At 57.7% G+C, this 10698-nt stretch overlaps 2 protein-coding genes across 4 annotated transcripts in view; one reads left to right on the top strand and one right to left on the bottom strand.

Moving 5' to 3' along the window:
- LOC144260047 (uncharacterized) overlaps positions 1-10698 on the bottom strand; it is a 317403-nt gene that overhangs the window by 239486 nt on the left and 67219 nt on the right. The window lies entirely within an intron of this gene.
- The window catches only part of LRRC61 (leucine rich repeat containing 61), a 31462-nt gene that overhangs the window by 9831 nt on the left and 10933 nt on the right, over positions 1-10698 (top strand). The window contains exon 1 of one of the 3 annotated variants that reach the window (XM_077808536.1): positions 587-1364. The exons of the other annotated variants lie outside the window; for them this stretch is intronic. The gene's annotated coding sequence lies outside the window, so the exon portion shown is untranslated. Of the gene's footprint in view, positions 1-586; positions 1365-10698 lie in introns of those variants that run through there. 3 annotated transcript variants of the gene reach the window in all.

Here is a 10698-nt window from a genome sequence, read left to right as displayed (position 1 = left end):
TGTTGCAGAGCCCTAGAGGGCAGGGGTGTGCAGGGGTCTGGACGCAGAGAACGGCCGACACCCTGTTTCCTGGCAACTGATGGCCTGGGCCCTTGCCCCCTGCAAGGTGAGAGCTAAAGGGTTGGAGAACAAAGGAATCAGGTGGCCTCCTGGCCCTGGAAAGCCCAGAGGAGGAGGGGCTGGAGAGAGTTTCAGTTTGGGGCTGGCTGGAGACAAGGAGTGAAGGGCAAACGTGGTTGTCTGGCTTCCTGCCCCCCAAAATGGACCCAGCTGAGGGGTTCTGTTCTCTGCACCTGCAAGCTCTGTTTTAGACCATGTTCCTGTCATCTAATAAACCTTCTGTTTTACTGGCTGGCTGAGAGTCACGTCTGACTGCGGAGTTGGGGGGCAGGACCCTCTGGCTTCCCCAAGACCCTGCCTGGGCGGACTTGCTGTGGGAAGCGCACGGAGGGGCAGAGGATGCTGAAGGCTCCGAGGTCAGACCCAGGAAGGTGGAAGCTGTGTGAGCTGTGTGTCCTGAAGACAGGCTGCTCACAGAAAGGAGACTGCCCCAGAGTCCTGACTGGCTTCATGGGGAGCAGTTCCAGAGTATTGCCTGGGGACTCCGTGACAATTGGTGGTAGAGGTGGGATCTACTGCATCCCGTGGACGGAGCTTCCTGAAGTAAGTGACTGGGGAGCAGTAAAATGAAGGGGGATTGACGGGGACCAGGCATGCTGAAGATTCAAAGAGAGATGGGGGCGGTTAACCCCTGGGAGTGTGTGACCAGAGAGAAGGACTTTTGCAGTAACTGGGTCACCCGGGAGATTGCAGCAAGCGGTCCCAGGGACGGAGGAGTCTGCAGCTCGACCCTGGCAAAGAGGTGGTGACCTCGAGAAGGGCTGGCACACTAGGGGTTCTCCCTGGAAACTGTGGGGAGCTGAGAGCACACAGGCCTGTGGGTCCACAACAACTTGGGAACAGCGGAGTGATGGCCTGTCACTGTCTCCTTAAGAAGGACATTGTAACCCTGTGCAGAAAGAGAGGGTTGAGCATTGGAAAGTTCACCAAAGCAGAGTTAATCGTGCAGCTGGAGGAGGATGACCGCTCTAAGGAACAGATTCCTGACCCCAAATGGGGCTATGGCAGGATCTGGGAGCAGCTGGAGTGGGAGCCAGGCATCGCCAAGACTCCTGTCCCTGACCAGATGGGGGTCTTCATGATCGGGTTCCCCATCGGGGGATCGGAGACGGACGGGATTGGAGCTGGGTCTGAGAGAGCAAGAGGACTGAGAGAGACAGCAAGAGCCCAAGAAAGAGCTGTAGAAGGAGCAGCAGCATGAACTGGCGGTGGTGGAGCGGAGAGGCCTAGGGGACCTCCCCGGGGTGAGTGGGGATAGACCCCAGGGTGCCAGTTCCACAGGGAACCTCGAGACTAGATTGCTGCCCCTCGTTAAGGAGGGGGGGGATGTGGATGCCCACCTCACTGCCTTTGAGCAGGCTGGCGATTTGAACCAAGGGGACCCTGCGGAAAACCCCGGTGTCTAGCTCCCTTGCTGGGTCCCAAGGCCATAGATTTTGCCAGCCAGATGGGTGGGGAGGTGGACAGGCTCCCACTCCTGACCCCAACCTATATGTCTGTGTGGAGTTTCCTGGGGTCGGGCCCCTCGGACCTCCAGTGGGAGCAGAAGGTGATGGTCAATGGGGAGACATTCCTGGGGTGGCGAGATCCTGGGACAGAGGGAACTGTTGTCAGGCCCTGGGTGGTGCAGCCTCAGATGGTGAGGGGCTCTATGAGCTGGGTGACGGTCCCAAGGACAAAGCCCCTCACCCTGCCTATGGCCCAGATCCCTGTGCAGACCCAGGATGGGTGGGGCTGGCTGGTCATTGGGGTTCTCCAGGATACCAGCTGCGAGACCCTGTTGTGGGGGGACTGTGTCTTTTGGGACAGGATCCAGGTGTCACGGAGTCCCTGGGCGATGCACTGGAACTGCTCCCTACAAAGCCAGTCAGGACTCTGGGGCAGTCGCCTTCCTGTGAGCAGCCTGTCTGGAGGACACACAGCTCACCCAGCTTCCACCTTCCTGGGTCGGACCTCGGAGCCTTCAGCATCCTCTGCCCCTCCGTGCACTTCCCACAGCGAGTCAACTCAGGCGGGGCTCCTGGGAAAGCCAGAGGGTCCTGCCCCCCAACTCCACAGTCAGACGTGACTCTCAGCCAGCCAGTAAAACAGAAGGTTTATTAGACGACAGGAACATGGTCTAAAACAGAGGTTGTAGGTGCAGAGAACAGGACCCCACAGCCTGGGGTCCATTTTGGGGGGCAGTGAGCCAGACAACCACGTTTGCACTTCACTCCATGTCCCAGCCAGCCCCAAACTGAAACTCCCTCCAGCCCCTCCTCCTCTGGGCTTTGTCCCTTTCCCGGGCCAGGAGGTCACCTGGTTCCTTTGTTCTCCAACCCTTCGGCTCTCACCTTGCAGGGGGGAAGGGCCCAGGCCATTTCCTTCACTGTCACAATTCTCCACCCAGCTAACAGGTAAGGTCCAGGGACACTCCTCTTCCACTCTCCTCGCCTTCCCACACTGCTGACTAGACACAGCCATCAGCTCACAAGGCTGCCTAGGCTCATCCAGTCTTTCCTTACCAAGCACCTTGCCACTCCCCACAGATCCCCTGCCCAGCCTGTGTCTCCCCGTACTCAGCTGGGGTCTCAGCTCCTCCTGTGCTCAGTGCTGCCCTTTCTGTCCCTGTGGGGGCAGGCAGCGAGCTCGCTGCTTTCCTCACTGCATCAGAGCCAGCGTGAGCCCCCTCTCCGGTGCGCAAGGGGGGCGGGGAGCATCTCTCTGTCCCACCCAGCCCAAGGGGTCTTGTTACAGGCAGGCAGGTAGCCTGAGCCTAGCCGCTCCTCCCTGCTGCCAGCCAGGTCGTCTGCATTTTCACTGACCATTTCCCTCTCCACCGATTGGTTCCCTGGATTCAAATTCAAACCCTTGGCAGTTACCGGAGCAAGGCCTGGTGTGACGAAGTGGGACTGTTCTTAATGTTTCCTCTGAATAGTGTGGGGGTGCCTCAGTTTCCGCTATGCAGTTCTTAAGTATCTAGGTGGTGGGGTAAGGGTGTATGATCACTGCAGAGCCCTAGAGGGCAGGTGTCTGCAGGGGTCTGGACATAGAGAATGGCCGACACCCTGTTTCCTGGCAGCTGATGGCCTGGGCCCTTCTCCCCAGCAAGGTGAGAGCTAAAGGGTTGGAGAACAGAGGGATCAGGTGACCTCCTGGCCCGGGAAAGGGACAAAGCCCAGAGGAGGAGGGGCTGGAGAGAGTTTCAGTTTGGGGCTGGCTGGGGACATGGAGTGAAGGGCAGATGGGATTGTCTGGCTCACTGCCCCCCAAAATGGACCCAGCTGAGGGGTCCTGTTCTCTGCACCTACAAGCTCTGTGTTAGACCATGTTCCTGTCGTCTAATAAACCTCTATTTTACTGGCTGGCTGAGAGTCCCGTCTGACTGCGGAGTTGCGGGGCAGGACCCTCTGGCTTCCTCAAGACCCCGCCTGAGCGGACTCGCTGTGGGAAGCGCACGGAGGGGCAGAGGAGGCTGAATGCTCCGAGGTCAGACCCAGGAAGGTGGAAGCCGGGTGAGCTGTGTGTCCTGCAGACAGGCTGCTCAGAGAGAGGAGACTGCCCCAGAGTCCTGACTGGCTTTGTGGGGAGCAGTTCCAGAGCATCGCCCGGGGACACCATGACAACTGGTTCTCCACTGAAGGTCGGACTAGAAGCAATGGGCTTGATCTGCAGCCAGGGGGATGTAGGTTAAATACTAGAAAGTTTCTATCCCTGGAGGTTGAACCAACCTATCAGGGTCTAGGCTTTCCTGTGTGCTGCCTCAGTGCAGGGGGCTGGACTACCTGACCCTTCCTTTCCAGACCTATGTGTTTGTGTTTCTATGAGCATCAGTGTGTGTGTGTGTGTGTGTGAACATGTATGGCGCATGCGTGTTGGCAAGTTTGCAGCATGTGTGAGCATACCCAGGACACGTCTCTGTGACTCTGCAGCATGTATGTGTGCGCATGTGCAGATCTGAGTGTGACCGGTGTGTATGAATGCATGTGCAATGTGTGTATCTGGGTGTGTGTGCAGAGCTGTGTGTGAAGTGTGTATCTCTGTGTGTGTAAATCTGTGTGCACTGTGTGTGTGTGTGCACAGTGGGTCTCTGCATGTGTGAGCGTGCACAGGGTGTATCTGTTCAGATCTCTGTGTGTGCAGACGCGTGAGTGCCCAGGGTGTATCTGTGTGTGCAGATCTGTGTGTGCGTGCACGGGGTGTCTGTGTGCGTGCTGGTGTGTGTGCATAGTGTGTATCCGCACATCAGCCGGTGCAGTGTGTGTGTCCGCACAGACCCCTGGTAGATTGCTGAGGCCCCATTCCTAAGGCTAAGATTTTGTCACGGTTGATTTTAGTAAAACTCAGGGACAGGGTCATGGGCAATACACAGAAATTCAGGGAGCCCGTGACCTGTCTGTGACTTTACTAAAAACTGGGAGTAGGGCTAAATAGGGGGGAGTGTGGGGGGGAGCTGACAGGCCAACACCACCCCCTGCTCCCCCCCGGCTCCGGAGCTGGCTGCAGCTGTGGGACAGGGGTGCGCGGCCGCAGGCAGGCGTGTGGCCCAGGGGCCCGGCGCTGTGCAGCGCGTGCCGCTCGCTGGCCCTTTAAATGTTCCCAGCCAGGGAGCTGCGGCCCCTGCTGCCATGGCAACGCTGGGGGGGCGCCCCGTGAAGGGAGTGAAGGGAGTGGCCGGGAGCAAGCAGGCGGCTTTGCTGGGTGAGGGGCTGCGGGCGGGGGGCACCGGGCACCCCGGGGGGGGGGGCGGGTCCTGTGAATGCAGCGGGGGGGATGGGCCCGTGTCCGTGCGTGTGCATGTGTGTCCGTGCGGCCGCCCATGTGTACCTCTGTGTCCGTGCGTGTGCGTGTGAGCGTGTTCATCCGTGTGTCCGTCCGTGCGTTCATCTGTGTGTGCGTGTGAGCGTGTTCATCCGTGTGTCTGTCTGCGTTCATCTGTGTGTGCGTGTGAGCGTGTTCATCGGTGTGTCCGTCCGTGCGTTCATCTGTGTCTGCGTGTGAGCGTGTTCATCCGTGTGTCTGTCTGCGTTCATCTGTGTGTGCGTGTGAGCGTGTTCATCCGTGTGTCTGTCTGCGTTCATCTGTGTGTGCGTGTGAGCGTGCTCATCCGTGTGTCTGTCTGCGTTCATCTGTGTGTGCGTGTGAGCGTGTTCATCCGTGTGTCTGTGTGTGCGTGTGAGCGTGTTCATCCGTGTGTCTGTCTGCGTTCATCTGTGTGTGCGTGTGAGCGTGTTCATCCGTGTCTCTGTCTGCGTTCATCTGTGTGTGCGTGTGAGCGTGCTCATCCGTGTGTCCGTCCGTGCGTTCATCTGTGTGTGCGTGTGAGCGTGTTCATCCGTGTGTCTGTCTGCGTTCATCTGTGTGTGCGTGTGAGCGTGTTCATCCGTGTCTCTGTCTGCGTTCATCTGTGTGTGCGTGTGAGCGTGCTCATCCGTGTGTCTGTCTGCGTTCATCTGTGTGTGCGTGTGAGCGTGCTCATCCGTGTGTCCGTCCGTGCGTTCATCTGTGTGTGCGTGTGAGCGTGTTCATCCGTGTGTCTGTCTGCGTTCATCTGTGTGTGCGTGTGAGCGTGCTCATCCGTGTGTCCGTCCGTGCGTTCATCTGTGTGTGCGTGTGAGCGTGCTCATCCGTGTGTCCGTCTGCGTTCATCTGTGTGTGCGTGTGAGCGTGTTCATCCGTGTGTCTGTCTGCGTTCATCTGTGTGTGCGTGTGAGCGTGTTCATCCGTGTGTCTGTCTGCGTTCATCTGTGTGTGCGTGTGAGCGTGTTCATCCGTGTGTCCGTCCGTGCGTTCATCTGTGTGTGCGTGTGAGCGTGCTCATCCGTGTGTCCGTCTGCGTTCATCTGTGTGTGCGTGTGAGCGTGCTCATCCGTGTGTCTGTCTGCGTTCATCTGTGTGTGCGTGTGAGCGTGCTCATCCGTGTGTCCGTCTGCGTTCATCTGTGTGTGCGTGTGAGCGTGTTCATCCGTGTGTCCGTCTGCGTTCATCTGTGTGTGCGTGTGAGCGTGTTCATCCGTGTGTCTGTCTGCGTTCATCTGTGTGTGCGTGTGAGCGTGTTCATCCGTGTGTCTGTCTGCGTTCATCTGTGTGTGCGTGTGAGCGTGTTCATCCGTGTGTCCGTCTGCGTTCATCTGTGTGTGCGTGTGAGCGTGTTCATCCGTGTGTCTGTCTGCGTTCATCTGTGTGTGCGTGTGAGCGTGTTCATCCGTGTGTCTGTCTGCGTTCATCTGTGTGTGCGTGTGAGCGTGTTCATCCGTGTGTCCGTCTGCGCGTTCATCTGTGTGTGCGTGTGAGCGTGTTCATCCGTGTGTCTGTCTGCGTTCATCTGTGTGTGCGTGTGAGCGTGTTCATCCGTGTGTCCGTCTGCGTTCATCTGTGTGTGCGTGTGAGCGTGTTCATCCGTGTGTCTGTCTGCGTTCATCTGTGTGTGCGTGTGAGCGTGTTCATCCGTGTGTCTGTCTGCGTTCATCTGTGTGTGCGTGTGAGCGTGTTCATCTGTGTGTCCGTCTGCGCGTTCATCTGTGTGTGCGTGTGAGCGTGTTCATCCGTGTGTCCGTCTGCGTTCATCTGTGTGTGCGTGTGAGCGTGTTCATCCGTGTGTCTGTCTGCGTTCATCTGTGTGTGCATGTGAGCGTGCTCATCCGTGTGTCCGTCTGCGTTCATCTGTGTGTGCGTGTGAGCGTGCTCGTCCGTGTGTCCGTCCGTGCGTTCATCTGTGTGTGCGTGTGAGCGTGTTCATCCGTGTGTCTGTCTGCGTTCATCTGTGTGTGCGTGTGAGCGTGTTCATCCGTGTGTCCGTCCGTGCGTTCATCTGTGTGTGCGTGTGAGCGTGTTCATCCGTGTGTCTGTCTGCGTTCATCTGTGTGTGCATGTGAGCGTGTTCATCCGTGTGTCTGTCTGCGTTCATCTGTGTGTGCGTGTGAGCGTGCTCATCCGTGTGTCCGTCCGTGCGTTCATCTGTGTGTGCGTGTGAGCGTGTTCATCCGTGTGTCTGTCTGCGTTCATCTGTGTGTGCGTGTGAGCGTGCTCATCCGTGTGTCCGTCCGTGCGTTCATCTGTGTGTGCGTGTGAGCGTGCTCATCCGTGTGTCTGTCTGCGTTCATCTGTGTGTGCGTGTGAGCGTGCTCATCCGTGTGTCCGTCCGTGCGTTCATCTGTGTGTGCGTGTGAGCGTGCTCATCCGTGTGTCTGTCTGCGTTCATCTGTGTGTGCGTGTGAGCGTGCTCATCCGTGTGTCTGTCTGCGTTCATCTGTGTGTGCGTGTGAGCGTGTTCATCCGTGTGTCCGTCCGTGCGTTCATCTGTGTGTCCGTGTGAGCGTGTTCATCCGTGTGTCCGTCCGTGCGTTCATCTGTGTGTGCGTGTGAGCGTGTTCATCCGTGTGTCTGTCTGCGTTCATCTGTGTGTGCGTGTGAGCGTGTTCATCCGTGTGTCCGTCCGTGCGTTCATCTGTGTGTCCGTGTGAGCGTGTTCATCCGTGTGTCCGTCCGTGCGTTCATCTGTGTGTGCGTGTGAGCGTGTTCATCCGTGTGTCTGTCTGCGTTCATCTGTGTGTGTGTGTGAGCGTGTTCATCCGTGTGTCTGTCTGCGTTCATCTGTGTGTGCGTGTGAGCGTGTTCATCCGTGTGTCTGTCTGCGTTCATCTGTGTGTGCGTGTGAGCGTGCTCATCCGTGTGTCCGTCCGTGCGTTCATCTGTGTGTGCGTGTGAGCGTGCTCATCCGTGTGTCTGTCTGCGTTCATCTGTGTGTGCGTGTGAGCGTGCTCATCCGTGTGTCTGTCTGCGTTCATCTGTGTGTGCGTGTGAGCGTGCTCATCCGTGTGTCTGTCTGCGTTCATCTGTGTGTGCGTGTGAGCGTGTTCATCCGTGTGTCCGTCCGTGCGTTCATCTGTGTGTGCGTGTGAGCGTGTTCATCCGTGTGTCCGTCCGTGCGTTCATCTGTGTGTGCGTGTGAGCGTGTTCATCCGTGTGTCCGTCCGTGCGTTCATCTGTGTGTGCGTGTGAGCGTGTTCATCCGTGTGTCTGTCTGCGTTCATCTGTGTGTGCGTGTGAGCGTGTTCATCCGTGTGTCCGTCCGTGCGTTCATCTGTGTGTGCGTGTGAGCGTGTTCATTCGTGTGTCCATCCGTGCGTTCATCTGTGTGTGCGTGTGAGCGTGTTCATCCGTGTGTCCGTCCGTGCGTTCATCTGTGTGTGCGTGTGAGCGTGTTCATCCGTGTGTCTGTCTGCGTTCATCTGTGTGTGCGTGTGAGCGTGCTCATCCGTGTGTCCGTCCGTGCGTTCATCTGTGTGTCCATGTGAGCGTGTTCATCCGTGTGTCCGTCCGTGCGTTCATCTGTGTGTGCGTGTGAGCGTGTTCATCCGTGTGTCCGTCCGTGCGTTCATCTGTGTGTGCGTGTGAGCGTGTTCATCCGTGTGTCCGTCCGTGCGTTCATCTGTGTGTCCGTGTGAGCGTGCTCATCCGTGTGTCTGTCTGCGTTCATCTGTGTGTGCGTGTGAGCGTGTTCATCCGTGTGTCTGTCTGCGTTCATCTGTGTGTGCGTGTGAGCGTGTTCATCCGTGTGTCTGTCTGCGTTCATCTGTGTGTGTGTGTGAGCGTGTTCATCCGTGTGTCCGTCCGTGCGTTCATCTGTGTGTGCGTGTGAGCGTGCTCATCCGTGTGTCTGTCTGCGTTCATCTGTGTGTGCGTGTGAGCGTGTTCATCCGTGTGTCTGTCTGCGTTCATCTGTGTGTGCGTGTGAGCGTGTTCATCCGTGTGTCCGTCTGCGTTCATCTGTGTGTGCGTGTGAGCGTGTTCATCCGTGTGTCCGTCCGTGCGTTCATCTGTGTGTGCGTGTGAGCGTGTTCATCCGTGTGTCCGTCCGTGCGTTCATCTGTGTGTGCGTGTGAGCGTGTTCATCCGTGTGTCCGTCCATGCGTTCATCTGTGTGTGCGTGTGAGCGTGCTCATCCGTGTGTCCGTCCGTGCGTTCATCTGTGTGTGCGCGTGAGCGTGCTCATCCGTGTGTCCGTCTGCGTTCATCTGTGTGTGCGTGTGAGCGTGTTCATCCGTGTGTCTGTCTGCATTCATCTGTGTGTGCGTGTGAGCGTGTTCATCCGTGTGTCCGTCCGTGCGTTCATCTGTGTGTGCGTGTGAGCGTGTTCATCCGTGTGTCTGCGTTCATCTGTGTGTGCGTGTGAGCGTGCTCATCCGTGTGTCCGTCCGTGTGTTCATCTGTGTGTGCGTGTGAGCGTGTTCATCCGTGTGTCCATCCGTGCGTTCATCTGTGTGTGCGTGTGAGCGTGTTCATCCGTGTGTCCGTCCGTGCGTTCATCTGTGTGTGCGTGTGAGCGTGTTCATCCGTGTGTCTGTCTGCGTTCATCTGTGTGTGCGTGTGAGCGTGCTCATCCGTGTGTCCGTCCGTGCGTTCATCTGTGTGTCCGTGTGAGCGTGTTCATCCGTGTGTCCGTCCGTGCGTTCATCTGTGTGTGCGTGTGAGCGTGTTCATCCGTGTGTCTGTCTGCGTTCATCTGTGTGTGCATGTGAGCGTGTTCATCCGTGTGTCTGTCTGCGTTCATCTGTGTGTGCGTGTGAGCGTGCTCATCCGTGTGTCCGTCCGTGCGTTCATCTGTGTGTGCGTGTGAGCGTGCTCATCCGTGTGTCTGTCTGCGTTCATCTGTGTGTGCGTGTGAGCGTGCTCATCCGTGTGTCCGTCCGTGCGTTCATCTGTGTGTGCGTGTGAGCGTGCTCATCCGTGTGTCCGTCCGTGCGTTCATCTGTGTGTGCGTGTGAGCGTGTTCATCCGTGTGTCCGTCCGTGCGTTCATCTGTGTGTGCGTGTGAGCGTGTTCATCCGTGTGTCTGTCTGCGTTCATCTGTGTGTGCGTGTGAGCGTGTTCATCCGTGTGTCCGTCCGTGCGTTCATCTGTGTGTGCGTGTGAGCGTGTTCATCCGTGTGTCCGTCCGTGCGTTCATCTGTGTGTGCGTGTGAGCGTGTTCATCCGTGTGTCTGTCTGCGTTCATCTGTGTGTGCGTGTGAGCGTGTTCATCCGTGTGTCCGTCTGCGTTCATCTGTGTGTGCGTGTGAGCGTGTTCATCCGTGTGTCCGTCCGTGCGTTCATCTGTGTGTGCGTGTGAGCGTGTTCATCCGTGTGTCCGTCCGTGCGTTCATCTGTGTGTGCGTGTGAGCGTGTTCATCCGTGTGTCCGTCCATGCGTTCATCTGTGTGTGCGTGTGAGCGTGCTCATCCGTGTGTCCGTCCGTGCGTTCATCTGTGTGTGCGCGTGAGCGTGCTCATCCGTGTGTCCGTCTGCGTTCATCTGTGTGTGCGTGTGAGCGTGTTCATCCGTGTGTCTGTCTGCATTCATCTGTGTGTGCGTGTGAGCGTGTTCATCCGTGTGTCCGTCCGTGCGTTCATCTGTGTGTGCGTGTGAGCGTGTTCATCCGTGTGTCTGCGTTCATCTGTGTGTGCGTGTGAGCGTGCTCATCCGTGTGTCCGTCCGTGTGTTCATCTGTGTGTGCGTGTGAGCGTGTTCATCCGTGTGTCCATCCGTGCGTTCATCTGTGTGTGCGTGTGAGCGTGTTCATCCGTGTGTCCGTCCGTGCGTTCATCTGTGTGTGCGTGT

This window comes from Eretmochelys imbricata, chromosome 2, assembly GCF_965152235.1.
Source record: "Eretmochelys imbricata isolate rEreImb1 chromosome 2, rEreImb1.hap1, whole genome shotgun sequence".
NCBI classification, from domain to species: Eukaryota; Metazoa; Chordata; order Testudines; family Cheloniidae; genus Eretmochelys; species Eretmochelys imbricata.
Note: the sequence above shows the minus strand (reverse complement) of the source record. Positions and strands in the feature narration are given on the sequence as shown.